This window comes from Phascolarctos cinereus, unplaced genomic scaffold (genome assembly GCF_003287225.1).
Source record: "Phascolarctos cinereus isolate Bilbo 61053 unplaced genomic scaffold, phaCin_HiC Scaffold_4;HRSCAF=312, whole genome shotgun sequence".
NCBI classification, from domain to species: Eukaryota; Metazoa; Chordata; class Mammalia; order Diprotodontia; family Phascolarctidae; genus Phascolarctos; species Phascolarctos cinereus.
In genome coordinates this window covers 504207803-504229646 of record NW_027555847.1, presented here as the reverse complement: position 1 = coordinate 504229646, position 21844 = coordinate 504207803, and the positions used below count along the sequence as shown (strand labels likewise).

Genomic DNA, 21844 nt, shown 5'->3' with positions numbered 1-21844 from the left:
AGTTTCTACTATTGCTCTAAATTCTTCAGTGGTAATAGTACTTCTCTGGAACCAGATGCTTTTATGCTTCCTGTCCTCACCCCTCATCTACTGAGTAACAGATTATCCACAAGCCTCCTCTCTTCTCTACAGGATGGAATTTGTATTAATGCTATATACTAGCTAATCTGTTCAAATATAACCTTCTTTCATTTTCCCTAATGAACTCTTTACCCATAGAGAACAGAAGAGTCTGCTTTTCTATTTCTCTACCCTCTTCTAAAAATTATTAAGATGGGAACTCATAAATGCCTAGAAACTTGATTTTTCATCTAATTTAAGGATCTACAGATCCAAGACTATTATGTAACTATTTAAATTAACTTCCTAAATGATCACCTTTCAGTTCATTTATACATACATCAAAGTTAACAGCAGCTGCACTGTAGACTAGCCTCAAAACTGTCCGTTTATGAAAATACATTTCTAGCCAAGCATCTGATTGGTAATAAGTGCTCTAACACTAAACCTTAATTGACTTACTAGAACACAAAAGCAAAGTAATGTGAATTGTGTACAATAATTTTTTAAAAATTAAGCTATAGGTTGACTGCACCCAACATCTAATTGATATAGCTCAATGATGACTTATCCTAGAAAGAAAATAATTAAATATAAAGTTAATAAGAAATACCATAATTAAATCTTTTAGTTTATCAGATGCATAATATTCTCTACTTTATCAACATTAATTTGGTATTGCTACAGAACAGCCAATACGTAGATTACAAACAAGTAGCCCAAAATTTACTCCTAAACACTTACATATAATACTCACATCTGAAAAGAAGCTCCACGAAGAAAGCTCAGCAAAATATGAAGTATCTAGTTTAAAAGCATAAAAAAAAGTCAAAAATATTCAGACCCAGTCTAAAATGCACAAACTAAATTCTATTTTATAGTATATAGTCAGTATGAATATAGTATTTGTTACTTTGTGGCTTTGCACAAAAGAAAGTGAAATTGTTAAAAACAATTCATATTAAACTTTTGAAAACATTTATTTATATTTTGAGCCTCAGAAAAAAAGTAATGTTTTTGGTTAATCCATTTTCAACAACTAGTACGTGGCTCCAAGTTAATGAAAGAAAATAGAAAATAGAAGCAATTGCTAAAGGAAGGATATCAGCAAGGAAAAACTCACCAAGAAAACGCCACTTCAACTACAAACATCTGACAGAAAGTAGCATCCAACCCAATCTGGATCTGGACAAAAATGTCTTAAATCCTACCCTCCAATCACCCCCATAAGACTCCCAGATTGCTAAGATGATTCCATGGACAATTACATTATAGTCTGAACTAATTGTTGTATTATGATTTTAGGAAAATAAATAGGTAATATATACTATCCAGTTTTTATGCAAAAAAGACTCCTAAAACTATGTAACAGATTCACATAACACCATTTACCTGGAGTAATAGATTTGCATTAAGAATAAGCAACTTTTAGATGCCTCATTATAGGAGCGCTTCTCACAAGAAATGTCTTTTTTTATTCATTCATTATTTCTTTACTTTAAACTTCTGATCCAAAAGATAGCTGTAGGAAGAATGGAGTTGACACCATCATTCGCATCCAGTAGTAATTATGAGGAGCTTATCGTACTGGCAAATTCAAATTCTGGTTCACAGCAGAAAACAACAGATCTCGAGGTCTATAACCTAATAGAGGCTGAAATTGTGTTGTTTCAAGTTATATGACTTTGAAATCCACATAAGGGTTTTTAAAGGAAAATAGATTTCTTTTCTAAAAGGTAATAAAGTAAATGTATCTGAACTCAGAATCACAAACTCTACAAGCTGGAAATATTCTCAAAAGGCTATCTATAGATCTCCAACTCATATCTGAAAATCCATGAATCTCCTTTTACAATAACTTTTGTCAGTCAAAAGTGATAATTCATCATCTCCTTAAGACCTGAGGAAAGCGGCATACCTCTGCTACTTTGGAAAGGACCTCCAGAGTAACCTCTAGCCTACTCTGGAAAAAGTTCATTCCATTCTTTGAAAAAAGGTTAATGGTTAAGAAGTGGTTCTTTACATTAAAATCAAAGCTACTTCTCAGTAACATCCAACATTACCACAGTACCTGACACATTGTAAGCACCTAATAAATGTTGATTCGATTTCCATCCTTTTTTCCTATTTCTGCCCTCTAGGATGAAGCAAAACATGTGACAACTTTATTTATGTGACAACATTTCAAATACTTATCATGAAATCCTTGTGAACAATATGGAAGAATGTAGGCTGAATCAAAGTACAGTGAGGGGAAATGAATTCACAGCTGGTTGAAAACTGTATTGAAAGTGTTGATTAATGTTTCCACGTCACCCTGTAGGAGTCTCTAGTGATATGCCACACGACTCTCATCGTCTTTGACCTGTTCAATATTTTATCAATCACTTGCATGAAGACAGAAGATACCCCAATCAAAACAGGAAAGGAGACAAAGCTAAGAGGAATAGTTGGATATCTATATGCTCTTGACAGTGATTCATGTTGGATGGCAAAATCAAGATCTAAATTATCTTAGTAAGCTAAAATGGTGGAGAAAACTAAGAGAAAAAGTAATAGGCAAAAAACAAAAAGCACTTTACTTCAATCCAGATATTTTATTTAAGTACAGGATGATGGAGACATGGTTTTGTAACAGCTTGTGTTGGAAAAAGTTAGCTCAGGTTTGACTGCAAGCTCAGTATGGATCAAAAAATGTGATATACCTAACAAAATATTAAAACCATTTTAGCTACATTAGAATATTTTCTGAAACCCTAACTGAATTTTAAATTATTTGCATTTTGAAAGTAACAATCAGCTCAAATGAAGGTCAAGTATGTGACAACAGAGCTGTTTATAATTAAAACTCAGGGGATGCAATTGCTAAATATGTATGTTATAGTTAAATATTTTTAAATACAAGCATGTCACTCAAGTATATATCTTTTTCTTTTTCATGCAAATAAAATGGAGAGACTAACTTCTACCACATGGAAACATTTCCTCTGTTGAAGTTATTTATACAGAAAAAATAAAATTTGCAAATTCTATCAAAACATAAAATTCATGATTCAAAGAATCTCAGAATCAGAAAAGACCTCAAAGACCATCTAGGTCAACCGTGAAAGCATCTTCTTTACAACATCCCCTTTACACTTCAAAATCTCCAGAGATAGGAGCTTGTTTCCTAAAACAAGGTAAACTATTCTGGAGTTTTTTTGAATAGCTGTGCTTATTTTGCAGCTTTTTCTTAAATTGTAGAAAATCTACATCCTGTAACTCCTATCCATTAGTCTGAATTTTGATCTCTTGAGGTTACAACAGAATAAGTATGGTGTATCAACAAGAATTTATTAAGTGCTTATTACAGGCCAAGCACTGTGCTCTGCAACTGGGGACACAAATAAAGTCAAAAACACAGTCCCTACTCTCAAGGAGCTCACTGTCTATCTACAAAGGAGACAACTAAATATATACACAAGATTAATCCAGTGTAAATGGAAGGCAATCTCAAAAGGAAGGCAGTGAGTAAAGAGAGGGGGGAGAGAAGAAAGGCCTCCTACAGAAGGTGGGATTTGAGCTGAGTCTTTGAAGGAAGACAGGAAAGCTGTAAGTCTGAAGGTGATGAGGAAGAAGCCAAGGCAAGTCTTAGTTCCCAGCATTTTCTCTGGCTGTACCCCAGGACTACAATGTTCTCTCTCCTTGCTCTGACTACTGATCTCCCTGGCATTACTTTAAATCCAAACAAAAATCCCATCCTCTGCAAAAAGCCTTCCCTAGCCCCTTTTAATTCTAATAACTTTCCTCTGTTAATTATTTCCTATTTCTCCTATATATAGCTTGTTTTGTATATACTTGTTTGCTCATAGTCTCTCCCATTAGATTGTAAGCCCCTTGAGGGCAAGGACTGTCTTTTGCCTCTTTTTGCATCCCAAGCTCTTAGCAGTCTCTGGCACATAGTAGGTACTTACTGAACATTTACAGATTGGGGGTAGCACTATAAGCGGTGTACCTGGATCGTAGAGTATATAGAGGGAGTTCAAGTTTGATAGGATTGGAAAGGGCTCAGATCTGAGAAGGGCTTTAAATGCCAAACACAGAATTTTATATTTTATTCTAAAAGTTACTGGGAGCCACTCAGTAGAGTATTGAAGTGAGACGGTCAGAACTGCACTTCAGTAAAATCACTTCGGCAGGATAGTTGAGGACAGACTGGAGATAGAGAAAACAATTAGAAGGCCAATGCATGAGATGCTGAGGGTTTCTACAAGGGTGGTGGCTTTGTGAATGAAAAGAAGGGGACAAATAGGAGAGATGCTGTGAAGGTAGAAATGACATGATATGACAATAGATGTAGGAAGTATAATGTATGTAGGATGATAATGAAAAGTAGAGGATGACACAGACTGTGAGGCTGGGTGACTGGGAAGATGTTGGTATACTAGATAGTAACAGAAAAGTTGGGAAAAGTATGGTTTAGGGGAAAGATAATGAGCTGTTTCGACCATGCTGCGTTTGAGATGCCCATACAACATCAAATCTAAGATGTCCAAGAGGTAGTTGGTGATACAAGATATGAACTCAAGAGAGATTATAACTACCCATACGAATCATCTCCATAAAGATGAGAGTTGTACCCATGGGAGCTAAGGCAACCAACCAAACAAGATAGTACAGAGTAGGACTTCTTCACCATTTTTGAGTCATGAACCCCAATTGCAGTCTGTTGAAACCTATGTACTCCTTCCACAGAATAATGTTTTAAAGTTGTGGTATATGAATGTAATGGAATACTATTGTGCTATAAGAAATGATGAACAGGCTGACTTCAGTAAGACCTGGAAAGACTTATATGGTTGATGCTGAGTGAAGTGAGCAGAACCAAGAGGACTTTGTACACAATAACAGCCACGGTACGCGATGACTAATATTGTTAAACTGAACCCTTCTCAGCATTACAAGGATCTAAGACATCTCCAGAAGCCTCGGGATGGAAAATGCTGTCCACATGCAAAGAAAGAACTATGGAAGTCGAATTGCTATCACTTATTTTTACCTTCTGTTGAGTTTTGTTTCATCTTTCTGATGGTTCCTCCTATTGGTTTTAATTTTTACTTACAACTTCACTAATGTGAAAATATGTTTAATAGGAATGTAAATGTAAAGCCTATATCAGATTGTGCGCCATCTTGGGGAGGGTGGGGGAGGAAGGGGTAGAAAAATTTTCAACTCAAAAGCATATGGAAGTGATTGTTGATAAATCAAAATAAATTAATAAAATTTAAAAAAAAATAATGTTTTAAAAGGTATAAAATAGGGGCAGATAGATGGCACAGTAGATAAAGCTCCGGCCTTGGAGTTAAAGGACCTGAGTTCAAATCTGACCTCAGACACTTTACACTCGCTAGCTGTGAGATCCTGGGCAAGTTACTTTTAACCCTACCTCACCAAAAAAAAAAACAAAAACAAAAAAAGGTATAAAATGGATAATTTTGATCACATGAAATTTACAAGTTTTTGTACAAATAAAACCAATGTAGCCAAGATTAGAAGGAAAGCAAAAAATTGGGTGAAAAAAGTATAGACAGTTTCTTGGATATCTCAAATATATACAGAACTTTGTCAAATTTATAAGTGTATATGTCATTCCACTGTTGCTGGAGTTGTGAACTGATCCAGACATTCTGGAGATCAATTTGGAACTATGCCTAAAGAGCTATAAATCTATGCACACCCCTCGACCCAGCAAAACCACTACTAGATCTATATCCCAAAGACATCCTACCACTACCCCCCCAAAAAAAGGAAAGGAAAAGTACCTATTTATACAAAGATATTTATAACAGCTCTTTTTGTAGTAGCAAAGACTTGGAAATTGATAGAATGCCCATCAAATGGGTAATGGCTGAACAAGCTGTGGTCTATAACTGTATTGAAGTACTACTGTGCTATAAAGAAATGAAGCTTTCCAGGGCAGCTAGGTGGCACAGTGGATAGAGCACTGACCCTGGAGTCAGGAGGACCTCAGTTTGATTCCGACCTCAGACACTTACTACCTAGCTGTGCGAACGTGGGCAAGTCACTTAACCCCGCACTGCCTCCAAAATTTAAGAAAAAGAAAAGAAAAAAGAAATGAAGCTTTCAGAAAAAGCTAGAAAGACATAATTACATAAACTGATGCCAAGTGAATTGAGCAGAACCAGAACATCATACACAGTAACAGCAATATTGTACAATGATTAACGATGAATGAATTAGCTAGCCTCAGCAATATAATGATCCAAGATAATTTCAAATAGATGGAATATCTATTCCAAAGGACTCATGATGAAAAATGCTATCCACCTCCAGAGAAAGAATGGATGGAATATGAATGCAGACTGAAGCATACTATTTTTCACTTTCGTTATATGTGTGTGTGTGTGTGTGTGTGTGTGTGTGTTGTTGGGTTTTTCTGGTCTGTTTTCTTTCACAACATGACTAACATGGAAATATGTTTTGCATGACTGCACATACATAATCTATATCAAATTCGCTGCCATTTCAGAGAAGGGGGAGGAAATGGAGTGAGAATTTGGAACTCAAAATTTTTAAAAAATATTAAAAACTGTTTTTATAAATAATTGGGAAAAAATATATATATTTTTAAAAACTAGGAGCTATTCCCCAATTGATAAATGGTCAAGGGCTATAAAAAAGCAGTTTTTGGAGGAAGCAATCAAAGCTATGTATATAATCATAAGAAAAAATGCTCTGAATCACTACTGATTAGAGAAATGCAAATCAAAACAAATTTGAAATACTATCTCATACCTATCAGATTGGCTAAAGTTATAGAGGGGGAAAATGACAAATGTTGGAAGAGATGGGGGAAAACAGGGCCACTAACACACTACTGGTGAACCTGTGAACCAATTCAACCACTTTGGAGAGCAATTCTGGAATCACGTCCAAAGAGTTATAAAACTCTATATATACACCTTTTGGCTTTTCAATACTACTATTAGGTCTATTTCACAAGGCAATCAGTAAAAAAGGAAAATAACATATATATTCTAAAATATTTCTAGCAGCTCTCTTTGCTGCTATATGGAAATTGAGGAGATGTGCATTAATTGGGGAATGGCTAAACAAGTTGTAGTATATTATTATGATGGAATACTACTGTATCGTAAAGAAATGATGAGCAGGTTGATTTTAGGAAAATACGGAAACAAATAATGCATGAAATAATGAAGAACGAAATGAGTAAAACGAAGAGAATGTTGTATATCATAACAGCAATAGTGTTCCAAGAGCAAATGTGAATGACTTAGCTATTGTTGAGTTATATGAATATTCAAATCAATACATAGGACCTATGAAGGGAGAGGCTATCCACTTCCACAGAAAAACTGATATATGGAAGGATGTATTATATAGTTTAGAGTGTGTGTGTGTGTGTGTGTGTGTGTGTGTGTGTGTGTGTGTGAGAGAGTGAGTGAGAGAGTGAGTGAGAAAGAGAGAGAGAGATGTTAGCCTTTTCTAGTGCAGGGTTGAGACAGAGAGAAACAGCTTTGAATTCAAATGTAACCCCCTAAAATTTTTTTTTTTAGTAATGGGGAGGTGTTTCTTTTTTGGGTGGGGGAGGAATTCAGGGAAGAACAAGGGACAGTACCTCAGAAGCGATTGTATGAGACTCCTCTAAATAGATACCCTGCCTTACTATCCACTCACTGTGTGTAATAAAACAGGTTGTCCCGTTAAAAAAAAAATTTAAAAATAAAATAAAACAAAAAGTATAAGATAAAATACAAAGGATTACAAAAGAAACTAATTTTAAAACACAGTTATCAAAATAGATTTTTTAAAAAAAGGTCACAGACCCCAGGTTAAGAAGCTTTGGTATAGAAAGATAAGAGAACAGGGTCCAAGATAAGAGCTTTAGAAGTTGTGACCTGGTTGAAGATATACCAAAGGAGACTGGGAAGAAGTGTTGAGATAAGTAGGAGAACCAGGAGAGAATAATGCCACAAAAAGAAAACAATGAGAATATCCATGAGGAAAATAAAACAGGTGACTGAATCAAATGAAGGTTTTTTTAATGATGAGGGAGACACGGTCATGTTCATAGGAATAAGAAGAATCAGCATGTAGGCACAGAAAGATTTGAGAGACAGTAGGGATGGCAGTGAGTGCAATCTGAAAGTGAAAAGAGCAAGAATACAACAAGCAAAAGGGCTTGCTTGCCTTGGCAAGGAGAATGACCACCTTTTTGTGCAAATAGGAGTAAAGGAAAAGATAGTGAGGGAATATATCTGAGTGTTGTGAGAAAGGAAGGGGGGAAAAGAGAGTTCTGTTGTCAGCTTTTTGAAGTGAGGTCCTCAGCTGAGATGGGTGCTATAACAGACTTGAGGAAGAATGAAAAGTTTTGGAATGGCTGCTCTAGTGATAAGGATTTTGAATCACTTACAGAATATGAAAGGATTTACAGTGAGGCTCAAATGAGATTACATAAGTCTATATAGTTCTGTGATGTTCTCCAGCTCCATGCAGCAACATGAGTCAGACAGTAGAAGTAGTTCAAGCCTGGGGTTTAGAAAGGCATGACTGACAACAGAACAAGGAGGCAAGGGATTCAAAGCAGAGGACAAGCTAGAGTTGAACTGATTCACCAAGGAGTTGACACAGGGAAAAGAGAGTGTTGCCAGTGCAGGGTGATGGCATGGACAAGGACTAAGGGATGGATATATGTACAAAACTATTTATACCACCTCTTTTAGTAGAAGCAAAGAAATGACAACTCAAGGGAAGAACAAAACAGATATGGTACAATGATGATACCAAAAGAAATTATGAAAGAGATCATAACCTGGGAAGACTTATAGAACTAAGGCAGAGTGAAGCGAGCAGAACCAAGAACAATTCATACAGTAACAACTCTAAAAAAAAAAATTTATCATGAAAGACTTAAGAACTCTGATGAACTTAATGAGGTGCAATGATGAAGCATTTACTTAACTCCTGAGAGATGATAAATGCACTCAGGGTACAGAATGATACATATTTTTTAGTCATGGCCAAAGAAGAAATTTATTTTGTTTGACAATTCTAAATTTTTAGAGGATTTTGTTTTTCCTTTTTTCCCAAAGGAAGGAAAAGGCAAGAGAAAAAATGGATTTTTGTTCATTTTTAAAATTAAATTAAAATTTTAATTAAAATAAATTTAAATTTAAAAATCTAAATTAAATTAAAAGTCTTGAAAAGGAAATTGAAGAGCACAAGGATTGGCTGTCACAGTGAATACAAAGAACAATGGTAAGTAAGGCAATGGGAAATGTGGAACAATAAGAAATTACTATCAGACAAAGGAAATACAGAGTGCACAAATACAGAAGTGAAACACTTGTGGGTGATGACAAGATTAAGGGCATGACCATCTCAGTGTGTAGCTGATGTGAAGTGGAGAAGTAAGTTATAGCTATTTAATAGATTGAAAATTCTCTTCCACAATAGTGAAAGAGGTCTATCAAGTCCTCAGACCTTTTCTCTAAGCCAAACATCATTTCTTCCAAAACACTCCTTAACTGACACAATTTCTTGAACGTTCATATTACCACTTCTAGGTGTGTTCCAATTGTCCACAATGGCACTCATTGTCAGAATGGCACAGTGTAAACAAAAACATACAGAACACTCCAAACGTGGTCTAATCCATGGAGACAATCAGATTAATAGTGCTATTAGGAGTTTCCCTTGTTCTAAATACCAACATAATTTTAATAATTTCAGTAGTCACACACCACTTGTGGCACTGTCAGAGTTGCCACATACACCCCCACACACTCCCACTTGAATTCACAGACTCTGTTTGGCTTTTCCCTGGGCACTTTTTACTCAAGTGGAAACTTTGGGGGAAGTGACCATTCCATCTTAAAATATGTAAAAGGGGATGATAAGAAAGTCAAGTTCAATCTTTGGTAAAGCAGATTTCAAAGGGTTCAGAAAAAGGATAAATAAGATCTCATGGCCTAAACTTCTATAAGGGAAGTCAACATAAGATGTTGAAAAGCACACAAAATCAGATTCTGAGGACATAAAGAGAAGCAAGTCAATTGAATCCATCTTCTCTCAAAGTAGCTTGACAGTTCTCATCTGCCTATCAACTCTCAGGTGCTAACTCTTACATGAGGCCTTTCCTGATCACCCCAGTTGTCAGTGCTCTCATTTTCTTGAAATTGCTCTACATTATTTTGAAATTATTTTTCTTCATTTAGTAGGTATAAACTTGAAAAATAACACTGATTCTTTAGCGTGAAATCTGAATGCATCCAAGACAGATCTGGAGAAAAAAGTGCAGCCTATAGTCAGACAAAGAGGGTACATTTGCTCATAAAATTTTAAACAGTTACACCAGTTCTCCACTTGAATGAATGGTGAATAATAAATAAGCTGTTGGTACATGAATAAAGTCATTTAAAATTGGGAAATCATTTGGAAATTGAAACAGCAGGAATGTTGTCTATTTTTTTTTCAATTCCAGCCAAGAGGAAATTTAAGACTGAATTACCTGCATAAAAATACCTTAAGTTTCTCACTCTGGCTCAAATAATGTAATTTTTGTTTAAAGACCCACCCTCACATTTTATATGTACAACTAAAAAGCTCAAAATTTAAATACTTGCTTCATTAAAAATAATTCTATTTGTCATCATTTATAACCGTAAGCAAATCACCTGACATCTGAGAATTTTTCCCCTCAGAAAGGAAGAGTAAGGTAGATATTATTACTACTTACTCAGCTACCTCAAGAGTTGCCAGGCAAATTCTTTGTAAATCCACACATTACAGAAACATGAATTATATTACTAGCCAGCTAAATTTCAAAATGTAAGCAAACAAGGAGTGTTATGTGACCTAGTGAAAGTCACATAATTCCTCCAAGACCCCAAGAATGGAGGCTATGTTTATATGACAAGCTTAAAGTCAACAGAGAACAAGAGCATATTCATTAAATAGGTTCTAAGGCAAAGGATAACCATGTTAGCTTAACTAACACTCCTCATACCTTGATTTCACCACCAGTTAGTATGGCCTTTTATACAAGCAGTCAATCAACAAGCAATAAATGCATCAGAGAAATGCACATTTCAATACATTACACATACTTGTGAAATTCAAGCACACTACACCGATGGTAAGAAAAGGTAACATTTATAAAGTATATTACTTGAGCTGATTTGATTGATCTGTTACAGTAACTTTGTGAGGTAGATGCTGCAAGTTAAACCCATTTTACATCACACTTTGATATGGTTTCATTTGGTAGTTTCTAATGATTCAGTTCATAACATATTCCAATCAACCTTCTCATCTTGTATGTTACTTTTGTCCATGTCCCTCAATAAATCTCTCACTTGGGGGTCAACCAACAGGAGACGGGGGGAGGAAAGGGACACTTTGGAGGTCCTCTAGATCACTCTACTTTTCCTGGATACCAATAGAAAATGAGCACTCAACTCTTCACACATCTTTATAATAATGCCTTCTCCGGTGGTATGCTGAAGCCTACTCATTCCCACCATGTACCTCTCCTGTGCCCTTTGGTGGCCTACAACATTAATTTTTCAGAGATTATGGCATTCCCTGACTTGCACTGAAATGGAAAAAAAAATATTGACTATAACAGATAAGCCTTTATATCAATGAGATGCTTGTGGTTATTAAAAGGACTGGTCAATTTCCCAAAGGCAATCAAATCAATTGCCCCACTCCATTCTGGGTCCAGGTCACACTGTCCATTTGTAGTTATCTGTCCAAGACAAACATACTAGTGGATCAGCTCCATACTGCCATTTTACAGAAAACAAAGACAAAACTAGCCTCAGAAAATGAACATAACTCAATCTCCCAACTTAGTCCTCCATTAAGAAGTCTAATGAAGTCATCAGACTTTAGATCAAACAAGTCAGTGATAAGTGTAGAATATAAAAGGGATCCAAATACTGAATCTCCTGATGTTTCCAAGATCCAGATATCAATTAGACTGTCACATGTTTGGAGTATGCATACATTTCAAGGTCTATACTACCAATGTCTTTGGTAGTATAAGGGAAGACAGGTTAATATCTTGACAACTCTAAGCATTTTTACCTTGATCTAGCATACTCTCTAGTCATTAGTGGCTGTTAGTGAATTATGAAGTATAAATTTCTTACAAGGGACTTAATCTCATCATTTCCACATAACGACAGAATGAAAGAATGAAGTATCATGTAAGCTAACAAAGATAAGCTTTCTTGTGGAAAAGGTCTCAAGTCATATTTATGACCATGATTCATAAATCTGCTAATTATCCTTCCCTTTTACAGTTGTTACAACCATGACATTTTCATTCTTTTCTTACCCATATCAATTTAAGTCCATAGTATCACAGAGAAGCCAGAAATAACAAACAGGTCTAGGAAACCTAGACCACAGAACTTACTGAAAAATGCCATGAACAATTCTCAACAGAATGTTTCCAGTATTTATCAATGGCCCTACTGCTACCTACTCAATGATTTTAGAGGTTTCTCTTTAAATTTTAACTTTGAGGATTTCTGCCTGGCTCCTTATTTGGATTTGGTATTCTACAAAAAAGTCATTCAGAACATTACAAAGAATATGACCATTTGGAATATGCAAACTAAGAGACAGCACGATGTTAAAGAATGCTAGTCAGAAGACCTAGGCATTGAAACCTTGAGCAAAGAACATTTCTTCTCTTGGCCTGTTATCCTTTGTAAAATGAGGTAAATGACTAGGATTACTAAGGACCATTCCCAATCTAAAGAGGCATTCAATATATGTACGATATAATGTATGTCCACGAAAGCACACAATAATTCTTCTTAGAAGTTGTCCTAACCTCCAAAGAAGGCATAGCCATGGTAACTATTCCTGGTTCACTTAGACTACTTGAATAAAAATGTTTCTGCATATTCAAAACTAATTTTAATACATTATTTACCCTACAAATCTAATCTAAAACAAAGAGAAACAGAACTACACAAATTTCTTTATAATTAAATTTATTTAGATTTATATTTTAGCCAAGTGCTTGGTACATAGTAGGCACTTAATAAACACTTGCTGACTGACTGAATGACTGGTTGATCAGTATATTCATAAGTGGAAGTAAACTTTGACCAGCAGAATGGCTTTCCCAAAACTGCAGGTGTGAACTGAATTCACATCATACATTCTGTCTGCCCAGCACAATATTACCTTCTTCCAACATACCTCAGAACACTGGAAAGTGATGATAAAGGGAAGACTACAACCGGGGGGGGGGGGGAAGGAAGAGAAAAGGAGCCCCTGGTTGTGAGAATGTTGAAAGATATATTCTCCTTATTCCAATTCTCAAAAAAAGAGATATGGCTTATTTTCAACACCAAACATAGCCTTGTTTTATACTGTTGAAACATATCATGATTCAGTTCCTAATTCTCAATTCTTAATCTGGCACCTGCAAACATTTCCAATACTATTCCCATTCTTAATTTCAATGGCACAGGCATTATGTTAGGCACCCAAGTAGAAGCCCAGTCAAGCATATTTAATTGAAAGGTTGAGTCTTCAAGTGTAAGGCAAGGAGATAACCATAGTTCTAACTTCTCTACTCTCCTCCCCCCAGTTTTTAAATACAGGAGCAAAAAATACCTGTAACAACAACTGCCAGCCAAGTACATTCCTTCCTATTTCGTCTTCTGAAAAAAAATGTACTTTACATACTTTCTGCACGACTAGCAGTTATTCAGGAAAATCGTTGCCAATCAGCCACACAAATACCATTTAGATGCCAAGTGCTGCAATCAAATATTGCTGAAAAATGTTACTGAAGATACCCAATTCAGCCACAAAATAATCTAATCAGAATGCCAGAAAACTAGTGCCCCATCCAAGCTTTTTAACTTTTAAGTTCCAAAGGAGAATTTATGTGCATTGGTCAGCGGCATGGTTCTAACTGCCATTCCTTAGGGGTGATACGGGTGAGGCGAAAAACTATTCAAGCCCGTCTGAAGTGTAGCCGCCCCTCCATTCATCAGGACTACCCGGCGTTCCCAGGTAGGAGGGCTCTCCCACACCCTCCCTTCCCTACCGCCCCCCCGCCGTGACCTTGGTCCGGCTCTCCCGGGCTCCTTAATCCCCCGCCCCCATTCCAACTAAGCCGGGAAGCGTCCTGACCCGCAGAGAAGCAAAGGCCTCTTCGGGGCTCGGGACACGGCCCCGACACCTCGGGCGTTTGGCTGGGCTGGGGGCCAACGCCGCGGGACGGAGGCAGAGAGACAGCCGGGGGCCCGGAGACGGGCAGGGGTCGCCCCCATCCGGCCCGCGGCGCAGCCCCTGGTCCCGGGCCCCTTCCTGCCCACGGCGGCAGCGGCAGGTGAAGCGGCCGGGAGGCTGCCTACCTCGACGGCACCGGCGGCCCCGTTCAGCCGCCACCCCCGGAGGCAGGCGCCAGGAGCCGGCGCCCGCCCGGGCCCGAGAGGAGCGACCGCGGGGACACGCGAAGGGCTAGCGCCGGGTGCTCTCGCGGGGCCCGGGGGAGGGAGCTCGGGAGGAAAGGACGCGCACCTTCTTCATCCTCGGCCGAGCTGCCAACGGGAGCCGGCGGGTCACCTCACATCCGGGTACCGCGAGCTAGCCCTGCGGGCGGCGGCGGCTACTGCTGCTGCTCCCGCTGCGGCTCGTCCAAGGCGCGGAAACCCCAAACTTCCGGCGACTGCGACGACGGCGGCGAAGGCGACGGCGGGGGCACCGCCTCGTTCGCTAGTCAGATGGAAAGCTACCTGCAAGTTTCCCGGGTGCGCTTGCGCAGCGACTCGTCTTCGCCTCCTAGACCTTACTCAGCTGACTGCCTTGACCAGGGGCTAAAGATGGCCGCCACGCGGGATGCGCGTCAAAACGATTTTCGCCCAGTGCCGGGACCTTTCGACACTCCCCACTCCCCCGCCACCCCCGCCCTTGGCTTCGAAAGTCCTGGCAACGGGAGACTTCTCTCCGCGCAGGCGTACCGGGGAGACTCTCTGAGAGCGCCCCCAATTGGAGGCATCTGGGAAGGAAGTAAAAGTAAAGGGGCGGGACGAGGCGGGACACCCCACAGCTGAGGGACAGCGTCCCCTGTCGGTAGAACTAGGTAGCTGCTGGGTTTTTTGAGCCGGACTGAAGCTCTTGGGCCACTGCATAAATTTTCAGCTGAGAAAGATTGTCCGGGACCTTCCGTTTCATCCCATTTCCATTTTCTGTTTCCCTGCATATTTTATCTGCCCCAATCTGATGCCTTTTACCCTTATCACGACTTTTAGGCTTCCATGGTCCACTGTCACTACATTATTAATAATAACAGCATTTATATACCGCTTTTTAAGATTTGCATAGCACTTTCCACGTGCTATTTCATTTGGTCCTTGCAACAACACTGTCAAATACTTTCTATTATTACTCCCATTTTACACATAGAGAGGCATGCGGAGAGGAGTTTAGTGATTTGCCCAAGGTCGCAAAGCTAGTGAGTGTCTGGAACTGCATTTGAATTCAGTGTTCCTGAGTTAAAGCCCTGTTCTGTCCACTGCACCACCTAGCTGGCTCGTTGGACTGGAGATAGTGGAGAAAAGACATGCATACGTATATGTACATGCATACATACAGATGTACATGTATACATATTTATGCTTACTTCTACACAATCCCAGTTTTTAACTTTAACAGTCTTTAACCCAGAATTCCCACTTAGTTCCCTTCCTGACAAAAGTAAATGTGTTTGTAACCTCCTCAGTCAGTGGATGTGACCAGACTGGGTCTGGGTCCCTTCAGTTGAAATTAGAATCCAGGATAGAATTTTCATTCAGTGTCTTTGTGTGCCATTAATGACCAGCTCTGCTATCCCCATTTTTGAGGCATACATGACCTAGCATAAGGCATGGACCTGCCCTAAGTACTTATGATGTTAGTTTAAATGAAACATACTGGTATAATGGAAAGACTTCTAGATTTGGAGGAAGAAGGAACATGATTTTTCTCTGGCCAAATCATTTAATTTCTCTGAGCCTCAATTTCTTCACATATAAAATGGAGAGAATACCATTGTGATGCGATAATGAGATAGAGATAATACATGGAAAGGGCTTTGCAAAAATTAAAGTGCTTAAATGCCAACATATATTAATATAATATTGATATAATTCATATTCTATTAACATTGTTTTGCTAATATAGTAATATTATACATATTATATAAAAATACAAATAAGGTATGAAATCCCAAAGATTAAAGATGTCTTGAGTTTTTACTTCTCTAAGTTTAATGGCTTGAATATTTTTCCTTAAAAAAAAGCTACCTCAAATTACTTTCAAATGTCTCATTTTTCTCAAATTACCTTTAATGAAGGAAAAAAATTGCTGTAGCACTTATTTTTACCTATAGTCTTTCAAAATTACATTTTATATTAAATCTCAGGAATAAGTTATAAGCATTAAAACATAGTTGATGAATTAGTAATTTTTCTTTCTTTGTAATAAATTTTGATTCTGTACTCAGTATTCAGTATTAATTCTGCATTATTATTTTCCCTACAGGACTCTCTAATCTCTTTTATAATTAAAAAATATTCACAAACTCATTTAACTGTCAGGCTGTTCTTAATTTTTATCAACACTGGATCACTAGTCAGTCAACAAACATTTATTAAGCAAAGAGCTTAATAGGACAAAAACTGAGTTCCTGCTCTCAATGATCTCACATTACAATAAGGAGACAATATGCAAATAACTACAAATATATATGTGTTTATATGGTATAAATGAGAGCTAATCTTAGAAGGGAGTCTGGGGGAGAGACCAGAAAAGGCCTGCAGAGGATGTGATTTTAGCTCAGTCTTGAATATTACATGAAAACTATACAAATATTAATGATTATAGCACATTATTAGTGTGGCTATATTATTAATTCAAAGTTAACTCTGATTTTTACAATTTACAAAAATACAGGCATTAGCCACAAATACAATATTCATTTAAAGTTGAAATTTAAATCTCCTAATTATGTGAAAAATCTCCATATTACTGTCACCGAAGTTCTTGGCAATTTTCAATAACTTACCCCAACATTGTTTTGGATTATATACATGAGAACTTCAAATTATCATTGTAGCTAGATGATGATGATAAAATAATCATTGTCAAATTTTCTGAAATCCTTGGGTGTGAGGCCTGCTTTCCCTACATGTTATATGAACTTAAACATAATACTCTGATTCTTAGTTTTCTCATCTATAAAATACAAATTGTACTTATAATGCCTACCTATTGTACTATTTTGAAGCTCTATTCATAAAGATCAGCTAAATGAGATAATGTATGTAAAGTATCATGTGACCATAAAGCTCTATATACTTAAATATTTCAGTGGATTCATAATCTTGCACTGTGCATTTTTATCAATGACACAGTTAAAGTCATAGATGGCATGCTTATCAAACTTGTAAATGATACAAAATGACACTGGACAATAGAGTTAGGATGCAAAGTCTTAAGAGACTAGGGCACTGAGGCACCTAGCGAGATGAACCCCAGCAGGTCTAAATAGAAAATCTTACACTGGGTTTCAAAAGTCAACTTCACAAGCACAGCACTGGGGATGCACAGTTAGCAGTCTGAAGAAGATCTGGTAGGGAGTTAGTAAGCTGAAAGTTCAATCTAAGTCAGTTGAATGAGATGGGGTGGTCAAAAAAAGAAAGCAGCTTAATGCAGCTTAGGCCTGCATTAAGAGAATCGTAGCTTTGAGGAAACTACTGCCCTGGTTGGGCTATATCTGGAGAACTGGGTGCAGTTCCATGAACCGTTGTTTCAGAAGGATGTTGATAATCTAGGGAGCCTCCAGGAAGAGCAGTCAGGATTGTGAGTCCAAATCATCTGAAGATCAGTTGAAGAAAACAGTGATATTTAGCATAGACAAGAGAAGACATAGATGTTTTCAAGTATTTGAAGGGCTGTCATGTGGAAGAAGGGATTAGGCTTGTTGTGTTCGGCCCCAGTGGGCAGAACAAGGAGTAGCGGGTGAAGCAAATTAAGGTTTGGCATTGGGGAAAATAGCCTACCAACTAGGTACGTCCAAGTAGAAGGGGCTGGTTGAGTGGCAGTGAGCTCCCCCTTATTGGAGGCTGTCAGGCAGAGACTAGCTGGTGTGACCTGTCAGGTACGTTGCAGTCTGGATTTTGCTTAGGTATGGATTGAACTGGATAGCTGTTGAGGTTCCTTCCATGTCTCAAATTCTGTCATTCCCTCCCATGGCACTGATCCATTAGCTCTCCCCTAAGCTCATCCTGGGTGACTCAGGGAGATCAGAGTTCTATTTGTGCTTCAGGCACTCAACAGGTTCTTTGACTCAGCAAGTTACTTAATCTCTTAGTCTCAGTTTCCTCATCTGTAAAATGAAAATAATAGCAGCTACTTCAAGAAGCTGTTGTAAGATTCAAGCATTTTGCAAAACTTAAAGCACTATATCAAGACTAGCTATTATTATTATGCAAAACTAGAAAATATAAATAAAAGTTTTAAAAAGAAAATGTTGCTAACTTTTAGTGAATGGAGGTTGCTTCCAGATGTTATAAAATAAATAATTCTGAATTAAAATATATTACTTATATATTGTAGTCCTAGGGACATTTTTAAAAATTTCTTTGGTCAAAATATCAGATACAGTATCTACCGCTTTTCAAATGCCAAATACTTTGGCTGCTCTAATATCTCTGTTTACATATATAACATAATGGCATATCCAGGATTCTATCTATACTTGTTTTATCTTCTCACCATATTACATTTTGGATTTTATGAAATGGTTGTGGCACGATAATAGAGGAATATAGGATAGGATAGTCCATTCTTATAGTTAATATTTGTCTTCGGGGAACTAGAATTTATTTTTACTAAAGTAGAAAAATTAAAATTTGCTTTTCCTGTCCTGACTTTAAAAAAATACAGATCTATAATTATTCAGAATATTCCATTAATTTTTCCTTAAATGTATGAATTTCCTTGTTTCTTGAGTTATGTTGATTGGACAACCAACCACGTGTTCCAAATTGTTTGGAACACATGGACAAGAGCAACACAAGATAAGCCAACGTGAATGAGTTTCCATCGTTTTGATCCATTTGAATTCAATACATTTTTCTTTCTAGTGATTTAATGCAAAATCCTTATCTTAGTAAGCTGCATATTCTCTTTGATTAGTTTTTGTTTTGTGTTGATTAAGCAACACTAGACTCTTTCTAAATCTGCTGATTTTGGGTCCTAGCATTCTTTTTGTACATTGAATTCTATTTCACCCTTATTAATTTATTCACTTTACTATGCAATGGGACTATATTTAGTCCTGTTATTTTTACATTTCCTACTGCTGATCACCAAACGTATGCTGTTCATAATCAAGGTTTTATATGCCTCTTAGGTCCTAGGTGGAGTTGAAAGACACCTTAGAGATCATCTACTCCAAACCCATTATCTTACAGGTAAGGCTCTGTCCCTTTATGATGTGGACATTTTGGTTGCTGAAAGGAGTAGAAAAGAGACATTTGTGTATAGAACACTGATAAAAATCAGCTTGAGAGGAAATGCAGCCCATCAGATAAAAGTACTTGGGGGAGAAACAGAGACTTCTAATAGGATCAGATAGAACCATCTTTCTCATGATGAAGCTGGGTATGGCTGAAACTCATTGCTATCCATCGGCTTATTTACATGTGACTGTTTTCAGGTTTTTGAAGGAAACGGTTGAGAAATTACAAATTGCAGAGCCGTTTTCAAACTGTGGGAAAATCTTCAGTTTGTGCCACATCTGATAGAACTGTGGATTTTGTTTTTTTCCCAACCTGAATTAGAGATGGGTTGCTACTCAGGAGGAAGGCCTGATGAAAAGGCAGAAGTAACCAGAGAAAAAGCAGAAGAAGGGGACAGAAGACACAAAAAATGAGAAGGGAAGCAGCTTGCAGAAGATCTAAGGAAACAAGTTTTGATTCCAGCTAAAAGAAAGGCTTTGCAGTTGACACAAGGAACTAGCTGATTGGAAAAGTGTGCTGTGGCTATTGCAAACTGACTGGAGAAAGACAGCATCTTTCGTTATTTAAAGAACTGACTGGGTTTATTGCCTTTTACCCACATTCATACTCTGAGAGAAGGGAAACATCTCAGTGGTTGCTTGTATTATCCTTTACCATTCTCTATAGCTTTAAAAGGAGAAACCCTGAATAATATGTGGAGAACAGACCTCATTAGTGCAGCTACTTACATAATTAAGGGAACTGTGTTTCAGGAAAGAGTGTAACATATTTTGCTAAAAGAGTATAATACTCATTCATCACCCTGCCATGAGTGCCAGTTCACTAAAAGAGCTTCATTTAAGTCGCAACTAAAACTTCTTCTATAAGAAGCCTTTCCCAACTCCTCTCAATTCTAATACCTTCCTTTAATTATTTTCTATTTATCCTGTATGTAGCTTGTTTGTATATAGTTGCTTGCTTATTATTTTCCCATATTAGACTGTGAGTTCCTTGAGGGAATGGTCTTTCTTTGCATCCCTAGTGCTTAGCACAGTGCCTGGCACATAGTAAGAGCTTACTATATGCTTGACTCACTAATATACTGAATTTTTCTTCCTTTTAGCTTTTGCTCAGTTGCGTATATCTAGAATAATCCCTTTTTTCACTTGCTTGAATGCCTATCCTTTAATGCCTTGCTCAAATGCCACTCTCTCCACAAAGTCTTACCCGATACTCTTCCCTTCTCATCCCCATTATAGCCTTTATCCACCTACTTTAACAACCTGCCCCCTTTTTATACCTAGGGGCACTGTTATGTTACTCTCTGCATTACCTACTTCCCCATTCTATACTTTTGCCTACATCTTCCCAGGTAACAGGTGAAGCTTCATTAATTCAGGCCCCACTGATGTGGGATTTGTGTAGTTCAGACAAAATACATAGCTTTCTGGGTAAAAATTCTGAATTAAGTGGTTTATCTTCCCCACCCCACCCCCAAGATATCACAGTTGTAAAGGGAGAGAAATAGCTTCAATCCCTAAAACAAAACCCTACACTTTTTTTTTTTGGTGAGGCAATTATTACACCCGTGAGGCCAAATTTGAACTCAGGTCCTCCTAACTCCAGGACCAGTACTCTATCCCCTGCGCCACCTAGCTGCCCCAAAGAAAGGCTTGCTTAACTTTTTTTTTCTTTTCTTTTGCCTTTTGGTGAGGCAATGGGGGTCAAGTGACTTGCCCAGGGTCACTCACCTAGTAAGTGTCAAGTGTCAGAGACCGCATTTGAACTCAGCTGCCCCCAAAACTCCACGTTTGCTTCGGGGAAGTAGATAAAGCACTGGCCCTAGAGTCAGGAAGACCTGAGTTCAAATTTGGCCTCAGATAGTTACTAGCTAGCTGTGTGACCCTGGGCAAGTCACTTAACCCACATTGCCTCCAAAGGAAAAAAAACTTGCATAAAATTAATTACATGGGGCAGCTAGGTGGCACAGTGGATAGAGCACTGGCCCTGAAGTCAGGAGGACCTGAGTTCAAATCCAGCCTCAGACCAAACACTTGACACTAGCTGTGTGGCCCTGGGCAAGTCACTTAATCCCAATTGCCTAAAAAAAAAAAAAGTAAAATTAATTACAGAAAGCATTTATTTTTGCTCAACTTATCCAAACTTTACCTTTGAGCATCCTGTGCAAGATGGTGCTATGGCCAGTAACCTGATGTTTTTACTAAAGAGCAGCCATTCTC

The 21844-nt window shown here is 37.8% G+C and overlaps 1 protein-coding gene across 4 annotated transcripts in view; it reads right to left on the bottom strand.

Annotated features, from left to right (window-relative positions):
* ESCO1 (establishment of sister chromatid cohesion N-acetyltransferase 1) overlaps positions 1–14944 on the bottom strand; it is a 55134-nt gene extending 40190 nt beyond the window's left edge. For 3 of the 4 annotated variants that reach the window (XM_020970678.2, XM_078153472.1, XM_020970680.2), the window contains exons 1-2: positions 14641–14732; positions 818–864 (exon numbers count right to left, since the gene is read on the bottom strand). The gene's annotated coding sequence lies outside the window, so the exon portion shown is untranslated. Of the gene's footprint in view, positions 1–817; positions 865–14640; positions 14733–14855 lie in introns of those variants that run through there. The other variant, XM_078153471.1, reaches the window with a different exon arrangement.
* Positions 14945–21844: the final 6900 nt, after the last annotated feature.